This window comes from Bombina bombina, chromosome 3 (assembly GCF_027579735.1).
Source record: "Bombina bombina isolate aBomBom1 chromosome 3, aBomBom1.pri, whole genome shotgun sequence".
Lineage (NCBI taxonomy): Eukaryota > Metazoa > Chordata > Amphibia > Anura > Bombinatoridae > Bombina > Bombina bombina.
In genome coordinates this window covers 523,146,896-523,167,855 of record NC_069501.1, presented here as the reverse complement: position 1 = coordinate 523,167,855, position 20,960 = coordinate 523,146,896, and the positions used below count along the sequence as shown (strand labels likewise).

At 39.6% G+C, this 20,960-nt stretch overlaps 1 protein-coding gene across 2 annotated transcripts in view; it reads right to left on the bottom strand.

Annotated features, from left to right (window-relative positions):
- The window catches only part of NECTIN3 (nectin cell adhesion molecule 3), a 485,985-nt gene that overhangs the window by 355,351 nt on the left and 109,674 nt on the right, over positions 1 to 20,960 (bottom strand). The window lies entirely within an intron of this gene.

The following is a 20,960-nucleotide window of genomic DNA, read 5'->3' as shown; positions in this document are numbered from 1 at the left end:
TAAATACAGTGAGTAACAGGCTTACGAGCCTGGATCAGAGTATCTATGACTCTCTCAGAAAAACCTCTTTTGGATAAGACTAGGCGTTCAATCTCTACGCAATCAGTATCAGAGAATCTAGGTTTTGATGTAGGAAAGGTCCCTGCATAAGAAGATCCGCTCGGAACGGTAATACCCATGGAGGGGAGGAGGACATCCTCACCAGATCTGTGAACCATGTTCTCCGCGGCCAAGATGGCATTATTAGAATTACCGGAGTTAGCTCCTGCTTGTTGCGAGCAATGAATCGAGGTAATAGAGCCAATGGAGGAAAAATATAAGCTTGAACCACCATGGAACTGCTAATGCGTCCACCAACTCTGTTCAAGGATCCCTTGATCTCGACACGTACCTGGGTAGCTTGGTATTGAGACAAGAAGCCATAAGGTCAATCTCTGGAACCACCCATCTGAGATCTGAGAGTTATCTCAGAGAACACCTCAGGGTGTAGAGACCATTCCCCCGGGTGAAAGGACTGTCTGCTGAGGAAATCCGCTTCCCAGTTTTCCACTCCCGGAATGTGAATAGCGGAAAGATGATAATTGTGGGATTCCGCCCATTGCAGAATTCGAGACACTTCCATCATCACTAGGGAACTTCTTGTTCCTCCCTGATTTTGTAAACAACAGAAGTTATGTTGTCTGATTGAAATCTGATATACCCGGCAGAACGAAGTTGGGGCCAAACCCTCAGAGCCTGAAGTTCCAAGATGTTGATTGGAAGAGATGATTCTTCTCAGGGCCAAGTCCCTTTAAGATTTCCTGGAACCCCAGACTGCTCCCCAGCCTGAAAGGATGGCATCCGTTGTCACAATCTCCCAGGATGGTTTCAAAAAGCACATGCCTACAGACAGGTGATCCTGACAGAGCCACCAAGAGAGTCCCTTGTTAATTTGTCCAGAACAATCTGATGAGACAGGTTCAAGTGATCTCCATTCCATTGCCTCAGCATGCATAACTGTAGAAGTCGAAAATGGAAGCGAGCAAAAGGAATAATGAACAATCTGTGTGGAGACAAAAGAAACAGAGGGCGCCTCCTAGAGTAACACTGGGGTGTACTAAACAGATGAATAGAAGAGAATCACTGTACTCACAATTGTGGCAGCACTAATGTGCTGAGTAACACAGACTGGGATCTCTCAGTGACCCAGCTCACTGCTCCAACTGTTATGTGGTCAGGCAGACTCACTCCTCTCAATCAGACTCGTGCTTGTAGTATAAAAATTATGATTTTTTAAAACAGAAAATAAAAACAATACTTAAAAATATGGGCATACAATTGCCCCTAGAGACACTTGCTGTTTCCTCAGGCATATGTCTCAAACTAACAAGCACTGTCTATTTATACATACTGACTGCCTATCTGGATGTAGCCTCTGCTCACACCCACTTACCTCATGTGTTGTGAAGGCTGGCATCCGTAGTCACAACCTCCCAGGATGGTCTCAAAAAGCATGTGCCTACACACAGGTGATCCTGATAGAGCCACCAAGAGAGAGAGAGTCCCTTTTGTCCAGAACGATCTGATGAGACAGGTTCAAGAAGAGACTCTGTCTGATATCTTGCTAAAGGAAAAGATGAAGCTTAAACCAAGATATCATCCAGGTAAGGGGCTACTGTGATACCATGGGATCTGGCCACTGCTAGAAGGGCTCCCAGGACCTTTGTACATTTTCTTGGAGCAGTAGCCAAGCTAAATGGAAGGGCTATGAACTGGAAATGTAGGTCCAGAAATGCAAACCTCAGGAACTGAAAATGATCCTTGTGGATCGGAATATGAAGGTATGCATCTTTTAAGCAGATTGAAGTCATGAACTGTCCTTCCTGAACCAGGGGAATGATGGACCTGATAGTTTCCATCTTGAAGGAGGGAACTCCGAGAAACTTGTTTAGACATTTCAAGTCCAGTATTGGACAATAAGTCAACCTCCTTCTTGGGAACCACAAAGAGATTTGAAAAAAATCCTAGCCCCCTTTCTAAAGCAGGCACCGGGATGATTACTCCCAGGGAGGAGAGATCCCAAACACAATCTAAGAAAGCTGCCCTCTTTTCTGGTTTTGAAGACAGTCTTGAAAGGAGAAATCTGCCCCTTGGAGAACAAGATTTGAACCCTATTCTGTATCCCTGAGATACAACATCTAACACCCAAGGATCCTGAACCCAAGCCGCTGAGGACAGTCTGCCCCCAACTCGATCCGATTCTGATCTGGGCTGCCCCTTCATGCAGATTTGTTATCTGTGGGCTTTTTGGTCTGCTTGGGTTTCCAAGTACTCTTGGACTGTTTAGGCTTGGAAGATGATTGGGTCCTCTGGTTATTGTCTGACCAAAAGGAAAGAAAATTAGATGACCGACGCCCCTTCAGTCTAGTCTTCTTATCCTGGGGAAGGAAAGAGCCCTTCCCCGTAACAGTGGAAATGATGGAGTCCAGACCTGGTCCAAATAAAACCTTCCCCTTAAATGGTAAAGAGAGAAGTCTTGACTTTGATACCATATCAGCGGACCAGGATTTCAGCCAGAGGGCCCTGCGAGTCAGAATCGTGAAACCTGAAGATTTGACATTCAAGCAGACAATCTGCATATAAGCATTACAGATAAAAGAGTTGGCTATCCTTAAAGCCTTGATCCTCTCCTGAATATCCTCAAGAGGGGATTCTACATCAATTAACTCTGACAAAGAGTCCCACCAATAAGTGGCTGCTCCTGCAACCGCGGCTACAGCGGCAGCCGGTTGGAAAAGGAAACCCATATGTTGGAACGTTCTTCTCAAGAAGCTTTACAATTTCTTATCTATAGGATCCCTGAAAGAGGAGCTATCCTCTAGAGGAATCATAGTGCGTTTTGCGAGCGCCCAAATGGCACCATCCACATTGGGAATGGAGTTCCACATTTTCAGATGAGAATCAGGAAGGAGAGAAAGAAGTTCCAATCCATTAACGATGATGTTCACCATACGGACAGGAACTGGGAAAGTCTCTGGGACCTTCTTGTCCTCATAGACCCTATCTTATTTAGGAATCTTAGGTTCCTCAGGAAGTTTAGCTTCTGGAACATCCAGAGTAGAACCGCTTTTAAAAGAAAATGGACATTTTCAAATTTTAAATCTAAAGCTGGGTTCCTCTGAGGCAGGAGGTTTAACCTCTGAAATCTCTGACTCTGAAATTTTACAGACGCAACTGAGGGTAACTCATCCTCAGAAAGTTGATGCAGACTAACTAATTTTAATTGAAGAGAAGTAGTATCCCCGAAATCAGTAGAGCTATGTTTGACCTTTCTCTTGCGTTTCCTAGAGATAGGTAAAGCATTTAGGGCCACAGATTGCAACTGAAAAGTTAAATCTGCTGGAAAAAAACACCACCAGCTGGAGGGATGAGCGTGCCGCAGGGAACTGATTTCGGAGAAGAGTTAAATCGGGGTTTCAGAAGAAAGATGGGCATTTTCTAGACAACAAAGTCCTTAGAGGTGGAAGGCTCAGAGGGGTTAAAAGTTATCAGAGTTTTGGTTAACTGTTCTAGTCTTCCTAGCTTTTAACACAAACACCTGTACAACTAGAACAAAACTGAGCAGGTGGACAAACCATGGCCTCTGCAATATAAACAAGCATTGGAAATAGTTAAATCGTTAAAGTAGGGACAGATCCCTCTGAAGGGTTAACAGAGTCCCCCATACCGGATAATGACCCCACAATTTTTTTAAACAAATGTAAGAAAAAGTGCTGCGGCGCAGAGGGGTATTTCTACCCACACCTAGGCTGGGGTACTCACCACCTCCCAGTAACCCAGAGCTGAAGAAAAGTCAGACTCTCAGAGGAAGCAAACTGCAGCCTGAGACAACCGGAGCTGTTATCGTTGAGGAGATGCGCCCGGTCACGTGATTGCTTAGCTAAGCCCGCCCCCACAACAAATTGAAAGCGTGGGAAGCTGAGAAGCTGCACAGCATACAAAAAAAAAATCAATAAAAGTTCCAACCTGCATCAATGTCTGACACAAACCCTCATGAGCCATAATCCCTTCACAAGTGCTCAGGTCAGCGGAGCTAAGCAGCACATGTCCCCAACTGCCCCATACACATAACCTCAACTGCAGAGGTAAATTAACCCCGGATCCCATAGAATCAGCTGTCCCTCTATATTAGGGGAGAGATAATACCTACTAGGCACATTCCCATAAATAGATAAGGGACTTACCCCAGGATCAATGCTGTGGAGCAGACACAGCAACCCAAAGTGTGACAGACTCTCTGTTCTCCTGCCAGGGACCTGAGTGAACGGTGTTAGACGGTGTAACTTGCTTACACTGGTTACCCAGGGGTCGTTAGGTTGAGTATCCAGATCAATACAGAGAACTTCCCTGTTACATCTAAATCCAACGTTTACCACCACACTCACTGAGCGACCTGATCCTGTGAATCTTCCTGTCAGTAGTAGTTGTTGGTAGATACTTAAAAAATTTGGACAGGAAGGAAAATGATTGTCAAAATGTCTGATACCAATTTGCAATGGCACCTTGAAAATTGACCCTGGAACCCACTAAAATGCATTTAAGTTGTGTTTTCTGTGAGAGATTCAGTAGTTGAGCAAGGTATAGGCCACAAATGGAGCTTCCCTACCCCTTGCCGCTGCAACCAACACAAATTCTTAATTTAGTCACACATCCAAGCATTAGCCAATACCCACTTCTTCTTTCTTCATTCACCTACAGTTTCTTGTACATGATATTTTTGAGAGAGCAGTGTACCACCTGTGACAGTACTAAGCTAATGTGGCAATCAACTAATTAAACCATTGCTGCAAATATATCAAATAGAAGTAATTTACTACTAGCATGTGTTATTGGCAGCTAAGGTGCAACTCCCTGCTGCAAGGGTGTTAATGATCATTAAGTTGCAAAATTATTCTTGTATGAACTGTGTGCTACCTGCAATGCACATTACTTCACTGTTATGTGTTACTGGCAGCCAAGGGCTAAAGTTACATTTTTGTTCATGTTTCAAGCACACTTTTCTGTCTTTGGTAATTGTATTCATGGCTCAAATCAGTTTGTGCATCACTGGCAAGAAGAGATTAACCCTTTCATGACAGGGTCATAATGTCTACATCGGAACAACGTTCCAAATGTAAACAAATTGATGGGATTTCAATGATGGGATTGGGTCAGGGGAGCGTCCCTATGACGCTAGGCATGCCCTCCAGACCACGATCACATCCAGGAAGCGCTGTTGGCTTCAGGACAGCCAAACGGCTATGACGTATTTCGTCCTAACGGCGCTAAAGCTCAGCGTCGTTTGGACGGAATACAACGCCATTACGGAGGTAAAAGGTTAAATAGTTGCAGTATTACTAGCAAACTGTGTAAATGGAAAACAAATAAATAACACTTTAAATCAAAATATCGGACTTATTTTGTTAAAATAAAATACCAGAATAAGATGTGCTCAATGTGTGCTTAATTCTGCTTTTGTATAAATAAAAAGCAAAAAGACAACAAAAAGTCTAATTACACTTTCAGTGTTTACTAAAAATACATTGGAACATGCTCAAAAATAGATCCAACTGCTTCTCTCAATTTTTACACATTTTTTATACAATTGCAATTTATATTCCCATTTCCCCTAAAACCTACGTGAATATATCACAAAAACTATGAAATTAATTATAATATTCTCTCAATCAATAAGACAAATGATCATAACAAACAAAACCGATTGAACATGCCCTACAAATATAATCATAATAATTTCAACAGCACATGCGATTAATTCTGCCTCTCACATTTTTATCTAATACTAAAACTCAATTATTAAAATATCTTAAAAAAGTAACATCCTGACCAAAAGTTCTATCACCATTTAAATTTTCAAAACTTTCAGCCATATGAAAACCAACATTTCATGATACAGATAGAACATGTGATTTTAAATAACTTTCTAATTTATTTCTATTATTACTTTTTCTTTGTTCTTGTTATAATTTGTTGAAAAGCAGGGGAGGTATGGTTAGGAGCCGGCCCATTTCTAGAGCACTATATAGCAGCTGTTTTGCAAGAATGTTATTCATTTGAAGAGCACTAGATGGCAGCGCTATTTCCTGCCATGTGGTGCTCCTGATGCCTACCTAGGTATCTCTTCAACACAGAATATCATGAGAACAACGCACATTTTATAATAGAAGTAAATTGGAAAGTTTTTTGTTTTTTTTAAATGGTATGCTCTGTCTAAATCCCAAAGGAACATTTTTTGGGTTTCATATCCCTTTAAGCTGTAGAAGAGACTGATCACTTTTGTCAATAAGAATTTTTTTTTTAAATCTCGATAAACTCAATTATGCACAACTTTGCAATATACTTTCAATTATTTATTTTGCCCCTTCTTTTATTCAACTCTGAAAACTGTGGATTTTCCAGTCCATAAAACTGAAAGAATACATGGCAGTTTTGAAAAAGCCAAACAATGAAGATTTTGTAAAAACACATATTGTGTTAGTGACCAGCCCTCTTTTCTTTAGACACAAGACCAAGTTGGCGTCTCCAAATAAGGAAGGTTGTTGGTGGATTTTGAAAAACCATTGAAAAACCACTGCAGGTATTAATATCTTCTTTAGGGGACAGTATACACCAATTTTCATATAAGTGCAGGTAATAGACTACTATAAAGAAGAATATGCACAGATACTGATCTAAAAATCCAGTATAAAACTTTTTAAAAACTTACTAAGAAGGTCCCAGTTTAGCACTGCTGACGAGGTTAGGCTGGGACGCCAAGTGAAAGAGGCTTGGAAAACTGAACATCAGACACTCCCCTGCATATGAAAAGATTTATTAGACAAACAGGACACAGGACTTTGTAATTTCCCCGAGTACATACAAAACACAGGAAAGGACCGCACTCTCAGAAAGGACAGGGTACACATCCTAAGTCACTGTAAACTCCACAGCCCTGTCCAGTCAGAGTGCGGTCCATTTCTGTGTTCTGTATGTACTCAGGGAAATTACAAAGGCCTGTGTTCCCAGTTGGTTTGTTTGAAAGTATGCATTGTGTGGGTACTGATTAGGGTCCCAGGAAGTTAGAGACGTTGACGTGGTCCTGGGTTTGAACAGTTTAGCGTCAAATGCAACCGACTCTTCCATTTTTGCTTTTAAACATTGCAGTGTACCTGCTGGTGAGTGCCAGGTTTTTTGTGTGTCGTGTTGATAATTTTTTGCACCCAGGCAGTTAACCTCTGAGTGTGCAGTCCACTCCTGTGTTTTGTATATACTCAGGTAAATTATAAAAGGCCTGTGTCATCCTGGGAGTTTTCCAGTTGGTTCGTTTGAAAGTATGCATTGTGTGGGTGCTGGTTAGGGTCCCAGGAAGGAAAAGACCTCAATGTGGTTTGCTTTTAAACATTGCTGTGTGCCTGCTAGTGAGTGCCAACGGAAAATTGTTAGTTACTGTGATAAAGCATTTGCTAGGTAGGCAGAACACTGAAGTATTTTGCTTCACTACAAGGTAATAAATGTTCCGATTTCAATAAACAGGACTACTGTTCTCTAGAAACCTGAGCCTGTAAAGCTAAGCATTAACTGTTACAAAACTCCCAGTTTGGGACTTTCCATAAATTGTGGGATGATCAGAGTTCTGCATGATATAGAAAACATTCTAACAGCTGTTATGTGTATATCATATTCCAGTTTCAACCTACATAGACAACAACTGTGTCCCTGAACCCTGTCTGTGCCCAAAAAAAAAAGAAAAAAAAAAAAGATTGAACATATTGTGTAACAGTCCTCAATGGTGGTCAAGGGGATACAAAACTTTAAATAAGATGTTTTATTTTTCAGTTCAGTCCTTTTATCTACTATTTCCGTCTCGCCTTTAGTATAAGTAATTTCATATTTTCAAAAAAAGTTCTAATGCAACACATTCTGGTGGGCCTAAAATATTAGATACTATGCTTTGAAGTTTACAACCCACTTATTCAGAGCTATAATGACAAAGCGCATAAAATTATGTTAGCTTTAACTACATTTAAAAAAAATATGGTTAGATATAAAAGCAATCAAATTCTATATAAATATGTGCAAAAAAAAAAAAGAAATAAAATTATTTGAGCCCTGGGGAAACATTCATTATAAAAGATTTTGAGTAATACGTCCCTTTAATCTGCTGCAATTGGGATGCATGCGCAGTTAAAAACACTAAATAGCGTTTTGGGTTTCTTTTTTTCTTCTTTTTAATTAATAATCTTATACTACAGTAATAAACATGGCTGTCAATGGGCCTTTAGTTCTCATCTGCTCCTTAACTCATCCGCAACCTCTGAGGTGGCGGTTTGCAATCATCCTGATCAGATACGATCGACCACCCCCCCCGGCTTGTGCAATGATAAATGCCGACAGCGTATGCTGTCGTCATTTATCGATGTCAGGTGGACATGATCCGCTGATAAATCTACCCCTATAACTGTACTGTTAAAAATACTGGATGCTCATGGGGTAGAATAAGCTTATTTTGCCAAAAAGATGAGCACTCTGTGTATAGTAAATTTAGAACGACTGAAGAATATTAAAGGGGGCTGTTAAAAAGCCCTGGAGTGTTGCATATCAGCTTGGAAACTGAACTAAATACAAACCGGGTAAACAATCAAACTCTAATAAATACAAGGACCCAAAAAAGCAAAGACACCAAGTAATGATATTTAAAACCAATGTCAGGGTTTGCAACATGAGGCGATACTTAAACAAATTGGTGTATGTATAAAAGAACCCAATAAATCATATACAGAGCATTGTACATACAATGAAGTCTTTAATTAAAAAAAAATCCCACTGTTCAGGTTATAAGTCATCTTACTTGTGGCATTAGGTTCTAAGTAAAGAAAGGTTTGATGGTATTCACCAATTATCTGCATGAGCTCATCCCAACAAGACATGGCACCTGCTTTATTCTCCCCTTAGAAGCTATAAGACTTGGCCATCTGACTTCCTACAGCATAGGATATTTTCCTACCCCTCACAATGCTTCCAGTCAAGGGAGGTCTATAGGATTGGTTTCTAATGTGATGTAGATGAATGTCATGATGCCATTAACATTTTTAGCAGAGTAATGAAACTCTGCATGAAGCATCGTATGATGGAAAAAAACGTAGAGATAATAAAATCTGACATGCGCTCAAAGGGAAGGTTTTATTATATCCACATTATTTATAGTTGTAAAGAGACAATAAACGTGGTACATTTGTACTGAAGATCTCTCCAAGATAGCCAAACTACTCAACAATAACTAAATGTCCGTTCTTCAAATCCTGTGGATAAATATAAGCAATATGCAGCTCTGATTGATCAGTCAATGTAACAGATGTCTACAATGTAGCTTTTGCTGCTGGAATATATATGTGGCAAGGAAAACACCATCAAAGCTAAGGTCCGATACAACAGTAATATCAGGAAACAGCTTTTTCACACTGGTTCCTGCCAATAAACAAAATCAGCTTTGTCTCAGAGATCTAAGGAAATCACAAAAAGAATGTCTTTACATATGAAAAATAACCCTTAACCCCTTACACTTGTTCCTCCAAATAAATTGAAAAGGGAATAAAGAAGCATACATATTTGCCCTTATAGCCAACATCAATAACGAAGGGGAAGCCTCACAAGAGAACTTATCTAAAAATAATAATAAATTCTATAGCGCAGAGAAGATACAACAAATTAAAGCAATGAAAAAAAAACAGAATTTATGTTTACCTGATAAATTACTTTCTCCAACGGTGTGTCCGGTCCACGGCGTCATCCTTACTTGTGGGATATTCTCTTCCCCAACAGGAAATGGCAAAGAGCCCAGCAAAGCTGGTCACATGATCCCTCCCAGGCTCCGCCTTCCCCAGTCATTCGACCGACGTAAAGGAGGAATATTTGCATAGGAGAAATCATATGATACCGTGGTGACTGTAGTTAGAGAAAATAAATCATCAGACCTGATTAAAAAACCAGGGCGGGCCGTGGACCGGACACACCGTTGGAGAAAGTAATTTATCAGGTAAACAAATTCTGTTTTCTCCAACATAGGTGTGTCCGGTCCACGGCGTCATCCTTACTTGTGGGAACCAATACCAAAGCTTTAGGACACGGATGATGGGAGGGAGCAAATCAGGTCACCTAGATGGAAGGCACCACGGTTTGCAAAACCTTTCTCCCAAAAATAGCCTCAGAAGAAGCAAAAGTATCAAATTTGTAAAATTTGCTAAAAGTGTGCAGTGAAGACCAAGTCACTGCCTTACATATCTGATCAACAGAAGCCTCGTTCTTGAAGGCCCATGTGGAAGCCACAGCCCTAGTGGAATGAGCTGTGATTCTTTCAGGAGGCTGCCGTCCGGCAGTCTCATAAGCCAATCTGATGATGCTTTTAAGCCAAAAAGAGAGAGAGGTAGAAGTTGCTTTTTGACCTCTCCTTTTACCAGAATAAACAACAAACAAGGAAGATGTTTGTCTGAAATCCTTTGTAGCCTCTAAATAGAATTTTAGAGCACGAACTACATCCAAATTGTGCAACAAACGTTCCTTCTTTGAAACTGGATTCGGACACAAAGAAGGCACAACTATCTCCTGGTTAATATTTTTGTTAGAAACAACTTTCGGAAGAAAACCAGGTTTAGTACGCAAAACCACCTTATCTGCATGGAACACCAGATGAGGAGAACACTGCAGAGCAGATAACTCTGAAACTCTTCTAGCAGAAGAAATTGCAACCAAAAACAAAACTTTCCAAGATAATAACTTAATATCTACGGAATGTAAGGGTTCAAACGGAACCCCTTGAAGAACTGAAAGAACTAAATTGAGACTCCAAGGAGGAGTCAAAGGTTTGTAAACAGGCTTGATTCTAACCAGAGCCTGAACAAAAGCCTGAACATCTGGCACAGCCGCCAGCTTCTTGTGAAGTAAAACAGATAAAGCAGAAATCTGTCCCTTCAAAGAACTTGCAGATAATCCTTTCTCCAAACCCTCTTGTAGAAAGGACAGAATCTTAGGAATTTTTACCCTGTTCCATGGGAATCCTTTCGATTCGCACCAACAGATATATTTCTTCCATACTTTATGGTAAATTTTTCTAGTTACAGGCTTTCTAGCCTGAATAAGAGTATCAATGACAGAATCTGAGAACCCACGCTTTGATAAAATCAAGCGTTCAATCTCCAAGCAGTCAGTTGGAGTGATGCCAGATTCGGATGTTCGAACGGACCTTGAACAAGAAGGTCCCGTCTCAAAGGTAGCTTCCATGGTGGAGCCGATGACATATTCACCAGGTCTGCATACCAAGTTCTGCGTGGCCACGCAGGAGCTATCAAGATCACCGAAGCCCTCTCCTGATTGATCCTGGCTACCAGCCTGGGAATGAGAGGAAACGGTGGGAACACATAAGCTAGGTTGAAGGTCCAGGGCGCTACTAGTGCATCTACTAGAGTCGCCTTGGGATCCCTGGATCTGGACCCGTAGCAAGGAACCTTGAAGTTCTGACGAGACGCCATCAGATCCATGTCTGGAATGCCCCATAATTGAGTTATTTGGGCAAAGATTTCCGGATGGAGTTCCCACTCCCCCGGATGAAAAGTCTGACGACTCAGAAAATCCGCTTCCCAATTTTCCACTCCTGGGATGTGGATAGCAGACAAGTGGCAGGAGTGAAGCTCCGCCCAGTGAATTACTTTGGTCACTTCTTCCATCGCCAGGGAACTCCTTGTTCCCCCCTGATGGTTGATATATGCAACAGTCGTCATGTTGTCTGATTGAAACCTTATGAATTTGGCCTTTGCTAGTTGAGGCCAAGCCTTGAGAGCATTGAATATCGCTCTCAGTTCCAGAATGTTTATCGGGAGAAGAGATTCTTCCCGAGACCATAGACCCTGAGCCTTCAGGTGTTTCCAGACCGCGCCCCAGCCCACCAGGCTGGCGTCGGTCGTTACAATGACCCACTCTGGTCTTCTGAAGCTCATCCCTTGGGACAGGTTGTCCAGGGTCAGCCACCAACGGAGTGAATCTCTGGTCCTCTGATCTACTTGGATCGTCGGGGACAAATCTGTATAATCCCCATTCCACTGTCTGAGCATGCACAGTTGTAATGGTCTTAGATGAATTCGCGCAAAAGGAACTATGTCCATTGCCGCAACCATCAAACCTATTACTTCCATGCACTGCGCTATGGAAGGAAGAAGAACAGAATGAAGTACTTGACAAGAGCTTAGAAGTTTTGATTTTCTGGCTTCTGTCAGAAAAATCTTCATTTCCAAGGAGTCTATTATTGTTCCCAAGAAGGGAACTCTTGTTGACGGGGACAGAGAACTTTTTTCTACGTTCACTTTCCACCCGTGAGATCTGAAAAAGGCTAGGACAAAGTCCGTATGAGCCTTTGCTAGTGGCAGAGACGACGCTTGAATCAGTATGTCGTCCAAGTAGGGTACTACTGCAATGCCCCTTGGCCTTAGCACCGCTAGAAGGGACCCTAGTACCTTTGTGAAAATTCTTGGAGCAGTGGCTAGTCCGAATGGAAGTGCCACAAACTGGTAATGCTTGTCCAGAAAGGCGAATCTTAGGAACCAATGATGTTCCTTGTGGATAGGAATATGTAGATACGCATCCTTTAAATCCACCGTGGTCATGAATTGACCTTCCTGGATGGTAGGAAGAATTGTCCGAATGGTTTCCATCTTGAACGATGGGACCTTGAGAAATTTGTTTAGGATCCAAAATTGGCCTGAATGTTCCCTCTTTTTTGGGAACTATGAACAGATTGGAGTAAAACCCCATCCCTTGTTCTCCTAATGGAACAGGATGAATCACTCCCATTTTTAACAGGTCTTCTACACAATGTAAGAATGCCTGTCTTTTTATTTGGTCTGAAGACAATTGAGACCTGTGGAACCTTCCCCTTGGGGGTAGTTCCTTGAATTCCAGGAGATAACCTTGAGAAACTATTTCTAGCGCCCAAGGATCCTGAACATCTCTTGCCCAAGCCTGAGCGAAGAGAGAGAGTCTGCCCCCCACCAGATCCGGTCCCGGATCGGGGGCCAGCATCTCATGCTGTCTTGGTAGCGGTAGCGGGCTTCTTGGCCTGCTTACCTTTGTTCCAGCCTTGCATCGGTCTCCAGGCTGGCTTGGTTTGAGAAGAATTACCCTCTTGCTTAGAGGATGTAGAATTTGAGGCTGGTCCGTTTCTGCGAAAGGGACGAAAATTTGTTTTATTTTTAGCCTTAAAAGACCTATCCTGAGGAAGGGCGTGGCCCTTTCCCCCAGTGATGTCTGAAATAATCTCTTTCAAGTAAGGGCCAAACAGCGTTTTCCCCTTGAAAGGGATGTTAAGCAATCTGTTCTTGGAGGACACATCCGCTGACCAAGACTTCAGCCAAAGCGCTCTGCGCGCCACAATAGCAAAACCTGAATTTTTCGCCGCTAATCTAGCTAATTGCAAAGTGGCGTCTAAGGTAAAAGAGTTAGCCAACTTAAGTGCTTGAACTCTGTCCATAACCTCCTCATAAGAGGATGCTTGATTGAGCGACTTTTCTAGTTCCTCGAACCAGAAACACGCTGCTGTAGTGACAGGAACAATGCATGAAATTGGTTGTAGAAGGTAACCTTGCTGAACAAACATCTTTTTAAGCAAACCCTCTAATTTTTTATCCATAGGATCTTTGAAAGCACAACTATCTTCTATAGGGATAGTGGTGCGTTTGTTTAGAGTAGAAACCGCCCCCTCGACCTTGGGGACTGTCTGCCATAAGTCCTTCCTGGGGTCGACCATAGGAAATAATTTCTTAAATATAGGGGGAGGGACAAAAGGTATGCCGGGCCTTTCCCATTCTTTATTTACAATGTCCGCCACCCGCTTGGGTATAGGAAAAGCTTCGGGGGGCACCGGGACCTCTAGGAACCTGTCCATCTTACATAATTTCTCTGGAATGACCAAATTGTCACAATCATCCAGAGTAGATAACACCTCCTTAAGCAGAGCGCGGAGATGTTCCAATTTAAATTTAAATGTAATAACGTCAGGTTCAGCTTGTTGAGAATTTTTTTCTGAATCTGAAATTTCTCCCTCAGACAAAACCTCCCTAGCCCCTTCAGACTGGTGTAAGGGCATGACAGAACCATTATCATCAGCGTCCTCATGCTCTTCAGTATCTAAAACAGAGCAGTCGCGCTTTCGCTGATAAGTGGGCATTTTGGCTAAAATGTTTTTAATAGAATTATCCATTACAGCCGTTAATTGTTGCATAGTAAGGAGGATTGGCGCACTAGATGCACTAGGGACCTCCTGAGTGGGCAAGACTGGTGTAGACATAGAAGGAGATGATGCAGTACCATGCTTACTCCCCTCACTTAAGGAATCATTTTGGGCAACATTATTATCAGTGGCATCATTGTCCCTACTTTGTTTGTCACATTCATCACATATATTTAAATGGAGAGGAACCTTGGCTTCCGAACATACATCGTCTATCTGATAGTTCAGACATGTTAATAGGCATAAACTTGATAACAAAGCACAAAAAACGTTTTAAAATAAAACCGTTACTGTCTCTTTAAATTTTAAACTGAACACACTTTTTTACTGCATATACGCAAAAGTATGAAGGAAATGTTCAAAATTCACCAAAGTTATAAACCATTAAATATGCTTATAAAGTAATCGTTTTGGCCCAGAAAAATGTCTACCAGTCTTTAAAGCCCTTGTGAAGCCCTTTTATTCTTATATTGAAAATTAAGAAAATGGCTTACCGGATCCCATAGGGAAAATGACAGCTTCCAGCATTACCAAGTCTTGTTAGAAATGTGTCATACCTCAAGCAGCCAAAGTCTGCTCACTGTTTCCCCCAACTGAAGTTAATTCCTCTCAACAGTCCTGTGTGGAAACAGCCATCGATTTTAGTAACGGTTGCTAAAATCATTTTCCTCTTACAAACAGAAATCTTCATCTCTTTTCTGTTTCAGAGTAAATAGTACATACCAGCACTATTTTAAAATAACAAACTCTTGATAGAAGAATAAAAACTACATTTAAACACCAAAAAACTCTGAGCCATCTCCGTGGAGATGTTGCCTGTGCAACGGCAAAGAGAATGACTGGGGAAGGCGGAGCCTGGGAGGGATCATGTGACCAGCTTTGCTGGGCTCTTTGCCATTTCCTGTTGGGGAAGAGAATATCCCACAAGTAAGGATGACGCCGTGGACCGGACACACCTATGTTGGAGAAAATATCAGATTTTTTTCTCCGAAATAGAAAATTCTAATGCACACAAGTCTTTAGAACCCACGTCTTTAATTTTTTTTTTTTAAAAAGTAAGGAAGTCTTAAAGGGACATTAAACACTTTGAGATGAAATGATAAATCTTGTGTGTATATTATATATATATATATATATATATATATATATATATATATATATTCATCAAAAAGAAAGAAATTCTTCCAGAGGCAAAGTTAAATCAAAAAGTTTTATTTGTAATCCATATTGGATAAAATAACCCCCAAGGGGGTCCAAAAAAGCACACAATTAAAAAGCACAAGTGTTCTTTAAGCTGACATGTTTCGGCTAACCTGATGTAATCATAGCTGATCTAGTACACCTGTAGTACATATTTAAAAGCAAAACTTAAATTTCATTGGTGATACAATTAACCAATACCAAAATGTGTGTAGTTAAATTTAACCCCATAAATTCAATTACTACCTGGAAAGAGACATGCATACTACAATTCATAAGTTGCATTGAACGTTTGCCGTATATTACGGCTCCTACTGATAATGTATCTGAATACATTTATATATTTAAACGCTTGACTTCCAAGAGTGCGTGTATATGCAAAATAATGAAATATATGTATGCAGATAAATGTATTAGGGCTGAGTTAGACTAGTCGACTAATCGATCGGTCTCTTATTAATCGACTAGTACGGCATTAGTCGATTACTGATATATTAAATTTTGCTATATTTTGATAGTCAAAAACAGCCCGTAGAGAGTCTACCAGTCCGTAACCTTAGCCTAATCACGGATTGTCTCACTTGGCGGCAGTTATGACGTGTTATTACTAGGTTTTAAAAATAAATTTAAAGAAAAAGAACAATTTTACAAATACATTAAAAATATTTCGCATTTAGTACCCATTTTCTGGCAAGAGGGGGTAATTTCGAATAGTCGAAAGCAACAGCCCTCGACTAGTCGATTGTAAAAATATTAGTCATGCACACCCCTAATATGTATTACTATTAATGAGGACGGTATATATAAATGTTAACCTCAAAGCATAGAATGAATTCTTAGGGTGTCCTAGTCACATAAGGAACTATGCTTTATCAGGACCCCTATCATTTAAAATTCGTATATTGCAAATGTGGAAATAGTAAAAAAATATACATACACATATATATATGCACATGAAGGGAAAATGATAATATTAGTAGTAATGTGCAGTGTTAATGCGGATGCTGGATACACAAGACAATTATATATCTGAAGGGAACAAACCTATATAGAGTGGGGAGCGATATACATTTCAAATTATAAATTCATAATGCACACACATATATACAAACATCAATATATATTAGTGCGTCCTATGCAAAAATATTATGCATAAAGAATAGTGACCGTAATTACCATATGACACGTTACAGCATATAACATTTCCCATCCCGCATATGGCCCCAAAAGGCCTATCACTTACTCGAAATGAATCATTTAAATATGAAACCCGAAAAAATGCGTTTTGTGATTCAGACAGACCATTTTAAAAAAAAGTTTCCAATTTACTTTTAATTATCAAATTTGCTTTATTCCCATTATATTCTGTGTTGGAGATACCTAGGTTGGCATCAGGAGCAATACATGGCAGGAAATAGTGCTCTTGCAAATGGATAACATTATTGCTGCCATATAGTGCTCCAGCTCCTAATACACACATACATTCCAATAATAAATCAATAAAAACACGGATTAAAATTATTTTCGTATTTGAGGCTCTGTCCCCTTTAAGGAATGCTTGTTGTAGATATTTAATGTCTTTGGTTTTCAATATTTAACTGCAACAAAACAAAGCAGTAGTTCTCAAACAGCGATCCCATGGAGTATTGTTATAAAGGAATTAATGATAAACGATAAATCAGTGAGTTTCCAACAGCAAAATTCCTCAAGAGACTGTCACCTCCCTTGACTTCAAAAAGCAAATAATGAAATGTAAGCATCTCACGGCATGTGTGCTCCACCTCAGAGCAGTAAAACAGCAAGTTATACAGTAGGAGCAGTAATGTGCTAATGCTAGTTTACTGATAAGTTAAGATGTCAGATTTCCAACTGGTATATTTCATGACTCTAATTCTACTTCTTTTTTTTTCCAGAGAAAGGTGTAGATATGGGTATAAATCGATCTGGAGTTTTATAGGAAAATCAAACAATGTTCCCAAATGAAGCCCTGTAGTGTTAAAGGGACACTCAAGTCAAAATTAAACTTTCATGATTCAGATAGAGCAAGCAATTTTAAATAACTTTCCAATTTACTTCCATTAACAGAGTCTGTGCACAGTCTTTTTATATTTACACTTTTTGAGTCATCAGCTACTACTGAGCATGTGCAAGAAATCACAGAATATATGTATATGTATTTGTGATTGGCTGATGGCTGTCACATAATACAGAAGGAGTGGAAATAGACATAACTTTGAAATTTGTCATTAAAAAAAACTAAGTGCTATTGCATTGTCTTGTTAGCATGCATTTGTTGATTATGCAAATGTACTGAAATTAAAAAGGTACATGAAACCCAAAAATGTACTTTCATGAATTAGAAGAGCATGTGATTTTAAACAACTTTCCAATTTACTTCTGTTATTCATTCTCTTGGTATCCTTAGTTTAAAAAAGTGTGCCTAGGTAGGCTCAAGAGCAGCAATACATTACTGGGAGCTAGCAGTTGATTGGTGGCTGCACACAAATGCCTTATCAACTTCAGGTCCAGATTGGTTTCTGCTGGGGGAGTATGGCTTTAAGAATAATACCTTGTTTGCTTCAGCTATTTTTCAAACTACAGAAAAAAGTGTTAAAATTAAAAAGATTTTTTATGCTGTAGATAGTTATGTGTAGAATATTGATGCGATTCCTCAAAATTCTGTCTTCAACCACCTTTTGTAGCACACACAGTGCTTACTCATGAGCCTTGCATGAAACACGCAGCTAAAGTTGTAGAAGAGATTTTTTTTATTTTTCTGAAAATTCTACACACATTACTCGACTAAAACATGAGGGTGTGTGCCCTGTGAGCAGATATATGCAATGAAACAAAGAGGTAAAACATAACAAACCTTAATGTAACCCCCTCAATTATATGAACAAATCAGTTCAGCAAAGGAATATGTCTAAAATGACCTTTATTTGCCCATAGGGGTCCTAAACAATAGGGCAATGTTTAACGTCAGTGACATGACTAAGGGCCAGGTAGTGGCTTTATTGTTTCGAACCCCTATGGACAAATAAATTGCATTGCATATGTCTGGAAAGACCTTTAAGTATCAAATACATGGCCCCTTTAATTAATATTATTATTATTATACTTTATTTATAAAGTGCCAACATATTCCGCAGCGCTGTCCATGGGTACAATTCATTTAAGTAAAACAATGATGCAGAACTTAATTTAATTTAACAAAACGAGTATACAAGCCATTGAGAGCTTTATTCCCATGGGAACTTAGAATAGGTTGGATACTTAAAGTGACAGTATACACCAATTTTCATTTAACTGCATGTGATAGACACTACTATAAAGAATAATATGCACAGATCCTGATCTAAAAATCCAATATTAAACCATATAAAAACGTATTTAGAAGCTCCCAGTTCAGCACTATTGAAAAGGTTAGCGGGAACACCCACTGCAAGTGGATCTATAGCAAAAAAACACAGACACTCCCCCCTCCTTCCTCCGCATTTGAAAAGACTCTTTACACAAACATGAGCAAGGTGTAGTAGGTATACATCTGTATTCTCCTAAAATGTGGGGCTTGGTTAGGAGTCTAAAAATCAGCGCAATGTTATTTAAAAATAAGCAAAACTATACATTTAAAAAAAAAAAAAATCTGTATAGGCTATATAAATAGATCATCTACAAAACATTTATTCAAATACATTCAAGTAAATAATGTCCCTGTAATATAAATCCGATTGTAAGGTGATGTACTAAAAAGGAGAGCTATTGTACAAAACAAAGTTTATTGGTTAAATGTAAATATAAACGTAATCTATAGTGTTGCCAGGAGTAAAGTATTAAAATGGACAGTCACATATTTTAGCAGACTAAATGTGAAAGGCCTTCTATATCTCAAGGCATTCCAAATATGGAATAAAAAAGGAATGTCTACTACTGTTGATGAGTGTTACTGGCAACCAAATAAGTACAAGGATTCAATTATATGTTACTGGCAGCCAAGGGGTAAATATGACTGATCAAGAGTAGGGGCTTTTCGAGTGCATTATGTGACCCCCACTTACCATTGTGCCCAGTTACCTAGAGCTTAACCAGTATTTTTTTTTCAGAGGAAATTTGGCAACCCTAAGTCTATCATAAAAGCATATCAAGAATCTGTCATAGTTGCAGGTAATACATGCTAACTAGTGCATAACTGGGTCTTGGCCCTCATTTGATGGGCAAAGTGTTTTATCAGTCAAGAGGTTTACCACAGGACCTGACAGTCAACAGAACCTAGAAGTCAGGGAGAGACAGTTTCTCTCTTTTTATTTATATCTCTTAAAACTTTCTATATACAAACACACTTATTAAAATATGAGGAAGAAAAGAGGGAAGCACATACCTAGACACAAGATGTACACAACAGAGAGAGAGAAAAAAACCCCAAAAAAACAATACCAAGCGCCACCACATGCTCTAAGCACAGGCCGGGAGTTTACAGCACTACCAAAAGCCAGGAGAACACGTTTTATTATCAATGCAAAACTACTGAGAAACTACATTTTAATCGAGGAGTCCAGGAGCTTGGAATACAAGTGCTTTATTATAATTTGTTTATCAATGCAATGTGTTCCTCTGCTATAATAAAGCACTATATATAACAGCAGAATATATAAACATTTCCCATTTAGCTTCCAAGATGTTAAACAAATTAGTCAAGTTTTGCAATTGGATGTTGCTTTTGTTGTGTTCTGTTATCTCAAGTGTACAAACCACGTCACCGCTTTCTCTGCCTACCCCAAATGATGCCGCTCTTCCAAACTGATGATTTTTTAATCATTTCTTCTGCCTTGTTTGAGGGCCTGTAAGCACCATCACTAAGTATTTGGGAGGACGGAAAGCAGTTTCATGGAGTATTCTGTGAGGTTTTGTCGGAAGTAGATTATGTAAGTCTTGAGTATGAGTCAAATGTCTGTGACCAGCTTTAAAATAAAAAAAGTACAGGAACAGATTTCTACCTAATAAATGTTATTGTATGATTTGTTATCCATATTGTGTTTGTATGTAGGTGTTAATTTGTACCTGTCACAGAACTGTCAGCAATACTTGAAAAAAAAACAAGAAATTGCTTTCTGAGTAATAAGTATATTAAAATCAAAACTTCTTGGCCAATTAACACAACACATATACACTTTTTTTTATTAAGAATACTGGTGTTTTTGAGCTTTCTCTGTCAAACAGGACAAAAATCAAAGTTTTTTGAGACTGAAAGGTTATTTTGTGTTATTTCACTTTACAAAACAAAACGAGCGAGAACAGGACAGATTATAATTTATATAATTAAACTGTCTCAAAGAAATGGCAAAAAGCCTTGGCATTTCATAGTGTGACAGTCTAATTTAGCTAAATTGAAGTACCTTAGTTTTGAGGCAATAATAGAGGAGGGGGGGAATTCTGCCAAGAAACAACTTGTGAAAATGTTCTAAAGCTATTA